This window comes from Gigantopelta aegis, chromosome 13 (assembly GCF_016097555.1).
Source record: "Gigantopelta aegis isolate Gae_Host chromosome 13, Gae_host_genome, whole genome shotgun sequence".
Taxonomy (NCBI): domain Eukaryota; kingdom Metazoa; phylum Mollusca; class Gastropoda; order Neomphalida; family Peltospiridae; genus Gigantopelta; species Gigantopelta aegis.
This window is the reverse complement of record NC_054711.1, coordinates 19,412,524-19,425,821: the sequence shown is the minus strand read 5'-3', so window position 1 is coordinate 19,425,821 and position 13,298 is coordinate 19,412,524. Positions and strand designations below refer to the sequence as shown.

The 13,298-nt window shown below is 38.7% G+C and overlaps 2 protein-coding genes and 1 long non-coding RNA gene across 3 annotated transcripts in view; 2 read left to right on the top strand and 1 right to left on the bottom strand.

Annotated features, from left to right (window-relative positions):
* Positions 1-13,298, bottom strand: part of LOC121387192 (folylpolyglutamate synthase, mitochondrial-like) — a 336,339-nt gene that overhangs the window by 183,718 nt on the left and 139,323 nt on the right. The gene's annotated exons all lie outside the window — the stretch shown is intronic.
* On the top strand, positions 103-2,329 carry LOC121387087. Its single transcript, XR_005959781.1, has 2 exons — positions 103-370; positions 1,741-2,329. It is a non-coding gene; the product is annotated as an uncharacterized LOC121387087 (long non-coding RNA).
* The window catches only part of LOC121387078 (folylpolyglutamate synthase, mitochondrial-like), a 99,915-nt gene continuing 94,952 nt past the window's right edge, over positions 8,336-13,298 (top strand). Inside the window, exon 1 of the mRNA XM_041518090.1 lies at positions 8,336-8,729. The gene's annotated coding sequence lies outside the window, so the exon portion shown is untranslated. The remainder of the gene's footprint in view (positions 8,730-13,298) is intronic.

Here is a 13,298-nt window from a genome sequence, read left to right as displayed (position 1 = left end):
TTCTCTTCTCATCACTGTCACTAAAAATATTCTGACCAACGTGTTTTACGTTTTCTTATTATTTACGAGAATGTAAAATGTGGTATGAGACCATAACTTTAACTTAACTAGCGTCGGGTGTAAAACACGGACCGCATGACCCTGACGTGTGTCTTGTTTGTTGAGTAAATAATCACCATGGGGATTAGGTTTAAATCAGCAAAACATGCTCGTATTTTTATTTTCGCTTTTACGGGAGGGTGCCTTGGTATATACTTTTTCCCAGTGATTTATTACAGTTTTGTTAGACCGTACAAGGAGAAACACGGTTATCCAATAAAACAGCCCTTGCCGAAACCACAACTATACCCATTTGTCGCCACAAGCCCAGGTAAATTTGTTTTGCTAGAATACAACTATCTAACCATATTTTCTTTGAAATTTTTCAGAAACTGTAATTTTAAAAAAAGAAGGCTATTACTCGGTAACCGTACTGCTAAATGAAAAGGAAATTTAAGCCGTCACGTTAGAACATTCGCTTTGTAATTCCTCCATTAATATAAAGGTCCACCAAAGTTTTGGTTAATTTTAGAATTTATTAAATTAGTCTTTGCCAGGAAAAGCAAGTGGTCATTTTTATTCTTCTTCACACTCGCCTGGACAATTTCAGGAGAGTGACAGATTGATCGTTTTGCAATAAAATTGTTTTAATGCATTTTATTTGAAACTTCACCATTTTAGGTAGCTCGAGTCACCTCCAGCCCTCCCCTTATTGATATTGATATGTAGGGGAAGGCTAGAGGAAACTCTTATGTAATGATTTGGCAGTCGTCGACAACCAAATGGTCGCAAACTACTGTGTCTAAAACACACATTTGTCCTGAATCTGATGCCACAGTTTGATTATTCTCGAGTCCAGTCATGACATTAAACTTAAATGTTGTTAACCAGTACCAACGTGTCAAGAAGAAACCCGACGCCTCTATGCGAAACGAACCTGCGCTGTACTTTCTTGTGGTGACGTATAGCAAAGTGTGTACCCACGTGACACGTTGGAACTGGTCAACAACATATAAATTTAATGTCATGACTGGACTCGAGAATAATCAAACTAAAGTTCTGTGGCATCAGAGGAAACCCGTTAAAGTTTCCCCTAATGCACTTTCCCACAGAAAGGAAAGTATATACCACAGCCTTTGACCAGTTGTGCTGCACTGTTGGAACGAGGAGAAAAAATCAATCAGTTAAATAGATCCATCGAAATGATTTGATCCTGCGGCGCAAGCGCCTCAAGCGAACACTCAACAGACTGAGATTAATAACCATGTTGGATTCGAAATAGCTGTTGTTTTCTATGCTAAGTGTTCGTTTATAGTCCTTTGCTCTCTTAGAATTAACCAGGGGCGGGATTTAGCTCAGTTGGTTGAGTGCTCGCTTGAGGTGCTTGCATCGCAGGATCGAACCACCTCGGTGGATCCATTGAACTGATTGGGTTTTTCTCGTTCCAACCAGTGCACCACAACTGGTCAAAGGCCGTGGTATGTGCTTTTTTGTCTGTGGGGAAGTGTATATAAAATATCCCTTAATTGCTGCATTAGCAAAAATGTCACAGGTTTCCTCTTATGGCTACATGTCAGAATTACCAAATGTTTGACATCCAAAAGCCGATGATTAATTAATCAATGTGCGCCAGTGGTGTCGTTAAACAAAACAAAATTTCACTTTCTTATAATTAACCTTCCTTTATTTTAATTTTTTCAGGACCATACATCCCAAGCGAACACTCGGAGAAGTCTGAGGGTAGTAAAGCAGCGTCAACATGACCTATGAATAGTGACCAGTGTTTGTTATTGTGTGATAATCCGACAAATTGGTGTGTTTCGTGTTGCTGGTATATCATCAACAGTTTATCTGGAACTAAGTTGAAGTTAATGTCATATTTGAGTGTATGAAGACTAAACTTCCTTCTGGTCATGGATGATGAATTTAATTTTTTAATTTTTTATTTTAACAAAAATTTAATTTTGTTCATGAACGATTGCTTTTGCAGTAGGCTACTGATAAATCATCAACAGTTTATCTGGAACAAAGTTGAAGTTAATGTCATGTTGGAGTGTATGAAGATTAAACCACCTTCTGGTCATGGATGATGATTTTTTAAATACATATATATATATACACACACACAAATTGAATCTCGTTCATGAACGATCGCTTTGCTGTAGTGTACAGTACGCAAACCAACAACAAAGACAACTAGGCATAGGTGACCGCCTAGACGTTTTTCTGTCAGTTTTACTGATTGCAGGTTGTGGATGGCGTCACCACAGTAAAGTATAAAAAGTTGTATCAATTTTGTTTGTTTGTTTGTTTTCTATAACGTCACCACCCGAGCACATTGATTAATTAATCATCGGCTATTGGATGTCAAACATATGGTTATTCTGACACACAGTTACCAGAGGAAACCCGCTACATATTTCCTTAATACAACAATGGATCTTTTATATGCACTTTCCCACAGGCAGAAAAACCCATACCACGACATTTGACCAGTTGTTGTGCACTGGATGGAACAGGAAAAAACCAAATGGATTCACTGAGGTGGTTCGATCATGCGACGCAAGCATTCGGATTTATCGAAAATGAGCCATGAAAGGTTCGACATTGTTTAGGAAGGGGTTGAAGTACTGATATTTATGGGGCCTATTTTGGTTGATATATTGCATATAGTGTTTTTAAACACAGAACATTGTGGCCTATGGGATTGTATTTGCATAAGCGTACGAGACAGGGGGCGGGGAGGGGAGGGGTGCAACTGGAGAAAATCCTTATATTTGGGGGAAAAAAGAAGAGAAATTCGGGCAAAATAAGCTGACCTGAACACTCTTCACCGTGTAATTTCATTATTCTACCTAAAATATTAATTGTAACCCATGTAAAAATGTGTGGCGATTCGTTCGCAACCATATATAGCTTTTTGGCAGTAATGCTAATATGAATAAACGTTATAATCCAGATTCGGGCACATACATTGTTTAACTCAGGCAAAAATCAGTCTGCCCCACCCCACCCCCTACAAAAATGGGAGCCCGTACGCCTATATGTTTATTCGATATAGTACAACCTATAAGAAACAAACAATGCCGTTCTAGTTGACTATTGGTATGTCATGTACTGTAGTTGATGAATGACGACTTGCTAGTGTATGTTTGTAGTGATTATGTTTTTGTACCAATTGTACGATTTCTTCAAAAAAATTCTTAAAACATTGTTTTGTACAGTATGCTAAGGCAAAACATGATTTTAAAATTATTATTGTTAAAACAAAATTAATAACAAATAAATAAAAATCCCATATCTGTTGATGGTGAAAACGTGAATTTATTAGAACTGTATGTTTTGAGTTTTTCTTTAAAGCTGCGGTCACTTGATCACCATATTTCATAACAGATCGTTTTACAAATGTGTGACGGTACATTCTCTTAAATTTGTTTCGCCTGTGGCGATTTTAATTGTGTTAGAGGGCCGTGTGCAGTTTATTGCCCGTAGCCCAGATGGGCAACTTGTTACGTAATACTTCGCACGATCGGACATTCCAATATGCACTTAGTCCCGCTGTGGAGGCCATGTGGCGAGTAGTTACGTAATACCTCTGCGAGTGCGGTTTTACAACCGTGATTTTGGCGACGATGGCGTCAGTAAGTCTGACGATCAGAGAGAAGTATAACTACTCTAGTAGAGGTGAATATCAGATGATAGGGGGAGGTACCGCCTTGTTCCCCCAGGCCAATTCTGATTTTGGAATAAATAGCTAGGATTTAGAGATATCTAGGAGAACGAATTAGGAAGCTTCCTGGGAACGTTAGTCCGTTTGGACTTTGGTAAATATCATTTCTGCTCTGTGTATAACCTTGATGTGATTGATGTGACTTTAAATATTTTAATACTGTATTATACCAATATTCTTTAGACAGTGTCTTCGGTCATCTGACGAAGTAAATCGTAGACTTTTTGTTCTAACATTATATGAGTATTTGGTAATATAAAGCTTAGCCAGTCATCCTAGAAGACCCTAGGTAAACTGTAGGTTATTGTCTTTATTGTGATAGGTACCAGTATTAATTTTGTGTTACAGATTACGGAAAGAGTAGTTAAGGGTTAATTAAAAATTAACCCGTTAGGAATAGAGCTGTAATTCCTTTATTAATTAAGTTCCCACAGAAGCGTTCCTAAATTATCACACGTTACTGAACGAGTAGTAAGGGTTAATTAAAAATTAACCAGTTAGGAATGGTGTTGTAATTCCTTTATTAATTAACTTCTCCTGGAAGCGTTTCTCAATTATCACACGTGTGGGTGTGGTATAACGGTGAAGTGATTCGCATATTGTGTAACTAGACACCTAGAGATTAACTAATTAAGTGATCAGTTCTGGGTTGTTATTATTGCTGTTATTAATTTACTACTACGGCTGTACATTTGTCAGCGTAGATTAATACAGATTCCAAAGTGTATTGTGTTTTTGTTGTGTTTTCTAGAGAACTAACGTGCTATAATAATAATATATACTTTATATAAGATCGTATCTCTGATCATACCTAGAGACGAGCCATACTAGGGTTAACAGCCTGTTACAGAGAGATCTAAAAGATATACAAGTAGGAGAGACATTTTGATAATCGTGTTTTATTCGGTTACGGGAATTATAGAATCCCCGTGACAAAATGCAAAACACAAACACACCTACACTTTTAATAAGCTCGTGTGTCTTCGCTGTACGTAATTAAATCGTCAAAATTCTATACACGTCTGCTCAGTTTTGGCTGGATTCTATCATTTGTGGTTTTCTAATGCTTGGCACACATCTACCGATTATTGGCGACTTGATATGTGCAGGTCGAGTCTGTTATAATTCGTAGGTTTGCGCCAAGCATACGCTAACGTGGAATGACATTTACCCCCCCCCCCCCCCAAAAAAAAAAAAAAAACAACAAAAAACCCACCAACAACTAGTAGTCAGAGGCTAGCATAATGCTATTCTCAGACTACCAACTGCCATGACCAGGTTGGCCAACTTCCTGCTATCACGGCTGTCCAGTTGCTAGTCTGAGCGCTCTTACAACTCAATTCTCATCGTATAACCCATTAGTTGTTAATCTGAGCGAACCCATCGGGAGTTGGGGAAATTACACCGCAACCGTCGAGTTAGCCAACTTCGTCGTGACAGTTGGCAGTCTGACAATAACATAACATACAGCCAAAAACGAATTTTAAAAGAAACTTTTAACATATTTTCAAACTACAACTTAGTTTCTTCGCCTGCGCTTGCAATGATGACTTAAATACATAACAAGAGAAATTGGTAGTAGGCTACTAATATATACATGTGCATATTATTTTCGTCGCCTGCGCTAGCAATGATGACTTAATTATTAAATATGTAGCCTAACAAGAGAAATTGGTAGTAGGCCTACTAATATATATATATAGCGGCCAACTAAGCCAAAATCACTCGTATAGCTATTTAAATTTACTTTTGATAAATCGTTCCAAAACATGCGCCAAATTACTTCATGAAAATTGCGCAAACCTTTTATTCAGAAGCACCAAAAATATACCCGCCCCTTACCGACCCTGGTCGGGCTGCTTGTGCTCTCTCGCGCAAACCTTTTATCAGGGCCGTAGCTAGCCCCCCCCCCCCTGAAAAAATTTGGAAAGCATTATAGAAACTTAAAGAAAAGGAGGTTTAGACTATTAACTACTCAGTTGCGCCCCCCCCCCCCCCCCCCGCAAAAAAAAAAAAAAAAAAAACCCAAAAAATTCCGTTGCCCGTTACCGACCCTGGTCGGACTTTATACTTTCTTACACTTGCCACGCGCGGGCGGTCTCTTTTCCTCTCAAACCCCACCCATTTCCTGTCCTGGACGAAGTAACCGGCGTAAGTCGACACCTGTGCCCATGACAGGCGTGCGTTACAACAGCTTTCTCTGAATGTGCACGTTAAACCCTATGACCCAATGCAATTAAAATTAGCTCCACTGGTTAACAACTATTAGGCGAGTAGAGCTGATTTCAATCAGATTGCCCTATGACCTGACCTGACAGGGACAGGGAACAACATGATGTAGCATACAACAAGCATTTTTTTTAACACACTTTTTTATGACTTTTATAATGTAAACTGAAGCAAATGGACCTAATTAGAAGAAAAACACACAAAATGTAATAATATTTCATCATAAATCTTGTTCAGCGTACATGTAAACATGACACGTCAATGGATATTCCAGAGGCCAATTTCGCAAATTTGCTAAAAAGCGTCCCCTCCTCACCAAAGCAAGATATAATACTTTAACAAAAAACTAAAATTAGTACACTTTTCTGTGTTATCTTAGCTAGTTATCCTCCAAGTTTTAATGTGTTTGGTTAAACTGTGTATTTTTAATTATTAAGCAAATCGTTGCCATTCTGAAAAACTGTCCACAGCCGGGCACAGAAACACAGAAATGTTGGAAAATATTATAATGTTGTCACATACTGACAATCACTTTACACCTGATATGTCCTATATAAAATACATCAGGCCCGTAGGAACTGGGATGGGGTGGGGTGGGGTGGGTATGCGAGGGGCAGGCCTATGGGCTTGTTCTCCATCCCACACTTGAGGGACAAAAATGTATGTTTTAAATTTTCACTACTCCACATAAATAAAGATGATATAAAGATGAAAATCTAGTTTGTATCCCTTACTAGAGACTGTATACCCCTCCCCCCCCCCCCCCCCCCCACACACACTTCAAATATCGTTCCTACAGGCCTGTACAAATGTGGACAATATGTAGAGGCTGACGTTAGGAGCCAGTTCCTTTTATCTTTAGGATTTTGTAATCACGATTTCAAACCAACTGTATCAGCTAGTTTGCTCCACATACTGACATAAAACACATTTGTTATTATATATTATTTGATGGTAACAGTCGAAAATTAGACGACCAATTGTTTCAACCTCTGTCAAAGGTAGCAGGCTTTCTGCCAGAACATAATTCGAGGGTACGTAATACAAACTAAATATATTCAAAGGCATATATTGGGTAGTTATGGGTTTGAAATGTTGTTTTATTGGACATTTTATTTAATGCACTTTTACAAATTTTAAACGGCAATTATCTTACTATAATCTATCTAAAAATTAAAACAAAACATATCCATTAATTTTCGAGATTTTCGAGTACATACATGTAATTTTACCTGCATTCCCTCTAGCAGAAACCCAGGGTAGGGAACCAGTTATTTGGTGTAGAGTATTTTTAATATCACATAAAGAAAGCATTGAAAAGTGCAATTTTATTATGCTTTATTAGTGGACATTAGCTTTAAAACTGGCCAAAGTAGGCCTACATATGTTGCTCCTGCCAAAGTGTTAGCATTTTAATTTTAATAACAATATACTGAACTGACGATAAACATTGTTAGCTAAATGTTAAACACAATCTGACTGGAAAGTAAAGATCCAAATACAGCTGATTTTAATCAGATTGCGTTAAACGTATCAATTCACGTTTTGAAGCTGTTTTGCAACTAGAAAGACGTTAGTATGGAGTCGTTATGGGCTGTCGGTGAACATTAATTTACAGGTAAATAAATGTGAACTATAAATATTCATATGTGAACAAATTGCAATACCTTTATTTAATGTATATCTTAAGTACATACTTGTCTTTCATTTTCACATTGTAAATATACCAAATTGTCATGTTTATGTATTACATTTATACTTTTGGTTTACCACTGTCACACTGAAAGCATTTGGCCTATAACTGTATTTAGTCAAATATTAGGCAAAATCTAGACTGGAAATGATTTATGCTTATTAAATCTTTTTTTGCAATTTATTTATTTTATTTTTGGCATCAATCAGTCTTGTTTATAATAGCAATATGTATGCAAGTTTGAGATTCTGTGTGCGCTATGAAAGAAACAATCTTAAAATTAGTGGCGAGAATTTCAAAAGTTATGTCCCTTGGTATAAAAATCCCGGTCAATCATAATTACTTTAATAAATCAATTCTTTTACTTACGGTGTTTTAAATTTATGTTAGTGACATAAATCGGTTCTTTAAAATACTGCACATAATAACATATACATATAAATGGTGTTTATGGCTAATAAAGGGTTATAAATTGATAACCTATATTTGGAAAAATAATTTTACCACTTTTAATTTGCAACTAAGGTGCTAGACTCATGTAAACAAATGTATTCATCATTCTAGTTTACGAACACTACCGATGTTTAACGATTAAGTCGGCCGTTAAAGGATTTGTGAACAGACCACAAAACGTTGTCATTTTGTTCTGCATTGCCATACTATAAGTCTAAAAACAATTTTTTTTTTTTTTTAACTCTTAATTTAGTGTAAATAGCTTAAAACAACAAAATAATAAGGCAGTACCAAATCCTTCCCGACTTTTAATGAGCTGGTCTGTCACGTGGTCTGCTGACGTCAGAGACGCTACTGCCAGCCAGAGGAAGTGAGAAGCCAGTTCGTACGCGTGTGCTAGTTTCACTTTAATTTCCGCGATTATTTCTGAATGGCAAAACGGTGGGAAGAAAACTTTTACCTGGACATACAGCCGTACCAGTTCGAGCCTTTGGCCCACGAACGAGCTGTTGAGAGCGAAGATGAAAGTGATAGCGAGCACGAAACCAACGACGGTATGGAAAACCGTGTTGGAAACATAAACTGGTAGAAATTATTATTATTTTTTTTTTAATGACGTTCTTATTAACTACTTATTTCTACAAGGCCATGTATGTCATGTATATTTTGTTGCAGTAAATTATCGTATTTCTATAAAAAAAAGAAATGTACTGTTTTTCCACAATCTTGTAATGGGATGTCAGAAATTTTCGCTTAGAATGCATTTTGCGAAAATACAATGTATGGCGATATGTTTTACGGTACAGGATCGTGCTATTTGGACATGGGGATTTTATTTGTTTTATTTTAGGGGAGGGTTTTTAGCCAAAAAACAAGTACCCATATATATATATATATTATAAATACGTTTGCTGGTTGTAAAACTATTTGGTGGAAGTCATTTGGCTAGGGCCTAATGAATGTTTTACCTCGGCATTGCGTCTTTTCTGAAAAGCGGACCTAGGGCGGCGAATCGGCATCTCTACCGAATTTTCAACAAACTCCCTGTTGGTAAATATAGTCGGGACAGCAGTGCCTTTTAACGAGATTCTTGCATTGCTGTATTCCATCTTAGCCATTTCAACCGGGTCCCGAGCGAAAGCATCCTTTTCGAAATGTGCCGAACACAACCGACTTGTACATTTTGGTGTCCATCCCTTCTCACCTCTCTGACACCGATGGATCCAAATGTTCCTTCTAGAATCACCTTCTGGCGGAAACCTAAAAAAGCTGATTCCTGATCCCTTTTTTGATTGGTTTTTGACATCCCCATGCCACACAATAAACCATATTATAAAGGATAATTCCGTAATTTAACTCAGTGTTGTTCGAAGAAAGCACGCTTTTGTAATGGCAAACAATAGGCTACTGAATAGCGGTTCACGGTTGGACAGCGTCTCTGACGTCATCACGGAAATTGCTGATCTTTGCCGGTAAAATATGCATATTTCCCAACGATGTCAGAATTACGAATTGTACTGCTTTTAAGTAGTGAAATAATTTTTATATATTTTGTAAATTATTTTTTTAGTCATATTTGGCATCATATATTTACACAGTTACAATATTTAGACGCTGTTCACAAATCCTTTAATGACTGTAAAGCCTAGCCCGAGTACTCTGACTGTAAGAGAGCTAGACGGACATTTGGACATAAACACGCTCTCATTACAGTCAGAGACCAACCTATGTCTTTTTTTGGCAATTCCTGACTACCAAATGGTAGGCAACGAGTCCCACTCTAATACCACAACAATCCTATGTTTGACGTCAAATACCTTTACATCAATCATTTTCGAGTTAAGTGATACAAAAAAATCCACATATTAATCACTAATACACATACTACAGAAAGAAACCCGACAGAACCTACATTCAGCTACGCTTCGTGACACTCCGTCGCAACAATTGCAAAGCTCGGCGATCTATTTCGAGACTGGGCGATTCCGCCTTGTGCTGCAGTTACAGGGGTCATCTCATAAGAGGAGGCAGTACGTAGCACATACTTTTGCCGTATCCTGTCGATAACACCTCAAATGTATCCTTCAAATTCAAAATGGAATCAATAATGTGTAATTGTTTTGGTTTAATGACGTAATGAAATCCAAATTCACCCAAAACGGCATTAGCCAACTCTTCCATGTTGTAACTTCGCTTGATATGAGACGGCCCCTGTAACTGCTGCACAAGGCAGAATCGCCCAGTGCGCGATCACGTGGTCTACGTCTCGAAATAGATCGCCGAGCTTTGCAATTGTTGCGACGGAGTGTCACGAAGCGTAGCTGAATGTAGGTGCTGTCGGGTTTCTTTCTGTAGTATGTGTATTAGTTATTAATATGTGGATTTTTTTGTATAACTTAACTCGAAAATGATTGATGTAAAGGTATTTGACGTCAAACATAGGATTGTTGTGGTATTAGAGTGGGACTCGTTGCCTACCATTTGGTAGTCAGGAATTGCCAAAAAAAGACATAGGTTGGTCTCTGACTGTAATGAGAGCGTGTTTATGTCCAAATGTCCGTCTAGCTCTCTTACAGTCAGAGTACTCGGGCTATGTAAAGCCGTAATCAACATGTAGGTATTTGGGGTCGCGTTTTGGGCAAAATAATACAACGCGTTTAGAGTTGCGGCCCTTTGCTTGGTGGTTGCTACAACATGGCGGCCAAAACAGGATGTGTATCTATCTGGCACATAAAATTACTGGACTTTTGTTCCCCTGTCTTAAAATTGTGTTTGAGAAAAACAAAATACATCACGTTGAAAACAGGTAGGCCTATGATAAAACAACAAAATATTGTATTGTTTTTCATCGTGCGATTAACGTTCGCAACACGGAAGTGCTAGCCAAGCGGTAGGCTACTGAATATATAGCCCGAGTACTCTGACTGTAAGAGAGCTAGACGGACATTTGGACATAAACACGCTCTCATTACAGTCAGAGACCAACCTATGTCTTTTTTTGGCAATTCCTGACTACCAAACGGTAGGCAACGAGTCCCGCTCTAATACCACAACAATCCTATGTTTGACGTCAAATACCTTTACATCAATCATTTTCGAGTTAAGTGATACAAAAAAATCCACAAATAATCACTAATACACATACTACAGAAAGAAACCCGACAGCACCCACATTCAGCTACGCTTCGTGACACTCCGTCGCAACAATTACAAAGCTCGGCGATCTATTTCGAGACTGGGCGATTCCGCCTTGTGCAGCAGTTACAGGGGCCGATTCATAAGAGGAGGCAGTACATAGCACATACTTTTGCCGTATCCTGTCGATAACACCCCAAATGTATCCTTCAAATTCAAAATGGAATCAATAATGTGTAATTGTTTTGGTTTAATGACGTAATGAAATCCAAATTCATCCAAAACGGCATTAGCCAACTCTTCCATGTTGTAACTTCGCTTGATGTGAGATGGCCCCTGTAACTGCTGCACAAGGCGGAATCGCCCAGTGCGCGATCACGTGGTCTACGTCTCGAAATAGATCGCCGAGCTTTGCAATTGTTGCGACGGAGTGTCACGAAGCGTAGCTGAATGTGGGTGCTGTCGGGTTTCTTTCTGTAGTAAATGTATTAGTGATTAATATGTGGATTTTTTTGTATCACTTAACTCGAAAATGATTGATGTAAAGGTATTTGACGTCAAACATAGGATTGTTGTGGTATTAGAGCGGGACTCGTTGCCTACCGTTTGGTAGTCAGGAATTGCCAAAAAAAGACATATGTTGGTCTCTGACTGTAATGAGAGCGTGTTTATGTCCAAATGTCCGTCTAGCTCTCTTACAGTCAGAGTACTCGGGCTACTGAATATAGTGCTATACGTAAGACGGGTCGTTCATACAATCGGGCATAGAATTAATGGGACATCGCATGTGCCTGTAGGGCCTACATGTTACCATTTGATCATAGGTGCATATACAGGGTAGGTGAGGGTTCGTCGGTCGAAACCCCCCTTCTCAAATTAAAAAAAAAACCCACACATATATTTTGTGGGGAAACAACCCCCTCCCCAATTAACTTCGCCCGCCACTGTCTAGACAGGCACGGCGGAAGCACGTAGACATTGTGGGGGCTGATTGAGATCAAGAACGCGAAGAATGGTTACTAAGGGGGTTCGAGTTCTAGTGGCGTCGTTAAATAAAAAAAACTTTACTGTCACCATAGAGTTTGACTTGTATGGTTGTTATAGGCGTCGGTGGGCCCATTGGGCTATGTCTCGTTCCAACCAGTGCTCCACGGCTGGTGTAGCAAAGGCCATGGTATGTACTATCCTGTCTGTGGGATGGTGCATGTAAAAGATCCCTTGCTGCTAATCGAAAAGAGTAGCCCATGAAGTGGCGACAGCAGGTTTCCTCTCTCAATATCTGTGTGGTCCTTAACCATATGTCTGACGCCATATAACCGTAAATAAAATGCGTTGAGTGCGTCGTTAAATAAAACATTTCTTTCTTTCTTTCTGTTCAAAGGCTGTGTTATGTGCTTTCCTACATGTGGGAAAATCCCTTGCTACTGTTATGATTCGAAAAGCTTGATCTTGAACCTTGTCTAAAGTTTGTTGGTTTGTCTTTGCTGTCGTTGAACAGGCTGTTGAGATGGTTCTTTCATACACTCTCGTGAGGATCCTCTCATTTGCTCCCCATCTGGTCCCTACTAGTTTTCACATAATGGCTAGCTTGTGTCTAGATTTTGTTTCTGGTTTTTGGATGTGTGGTGTCCAAGTTTGTTTCTTGTCAAAGGTAACACCAAGGTATGTTGCTTCTTCTTCACTCTCGAGTGGATTATTGTCAATTTTAATAATTCCCGCTTTTTGCTTCGGTGACAGAGTAAAGAGTGTGGTGAAAGACTTGTCTTCGTTGATAGCCACACACCATTTTTGTGACCATTGTCTGCCACTATCTGCATTCTGTAGGTGGCAGTAGTAGTATATTCTTCCTTGCACCATATCACCAAGTGATCAGCATAGATAGCAGCTAGTTTTCCTTTGGGGAGTTTTTGTATCAGATCGTTGATGAAGATCAGGAAGAGGATGGTTGATATGAATCCTTCCTGTGAGACACCATGTCACAAAATACTTTTTTTCTTTCTTTTCTATCAACTGTAACCC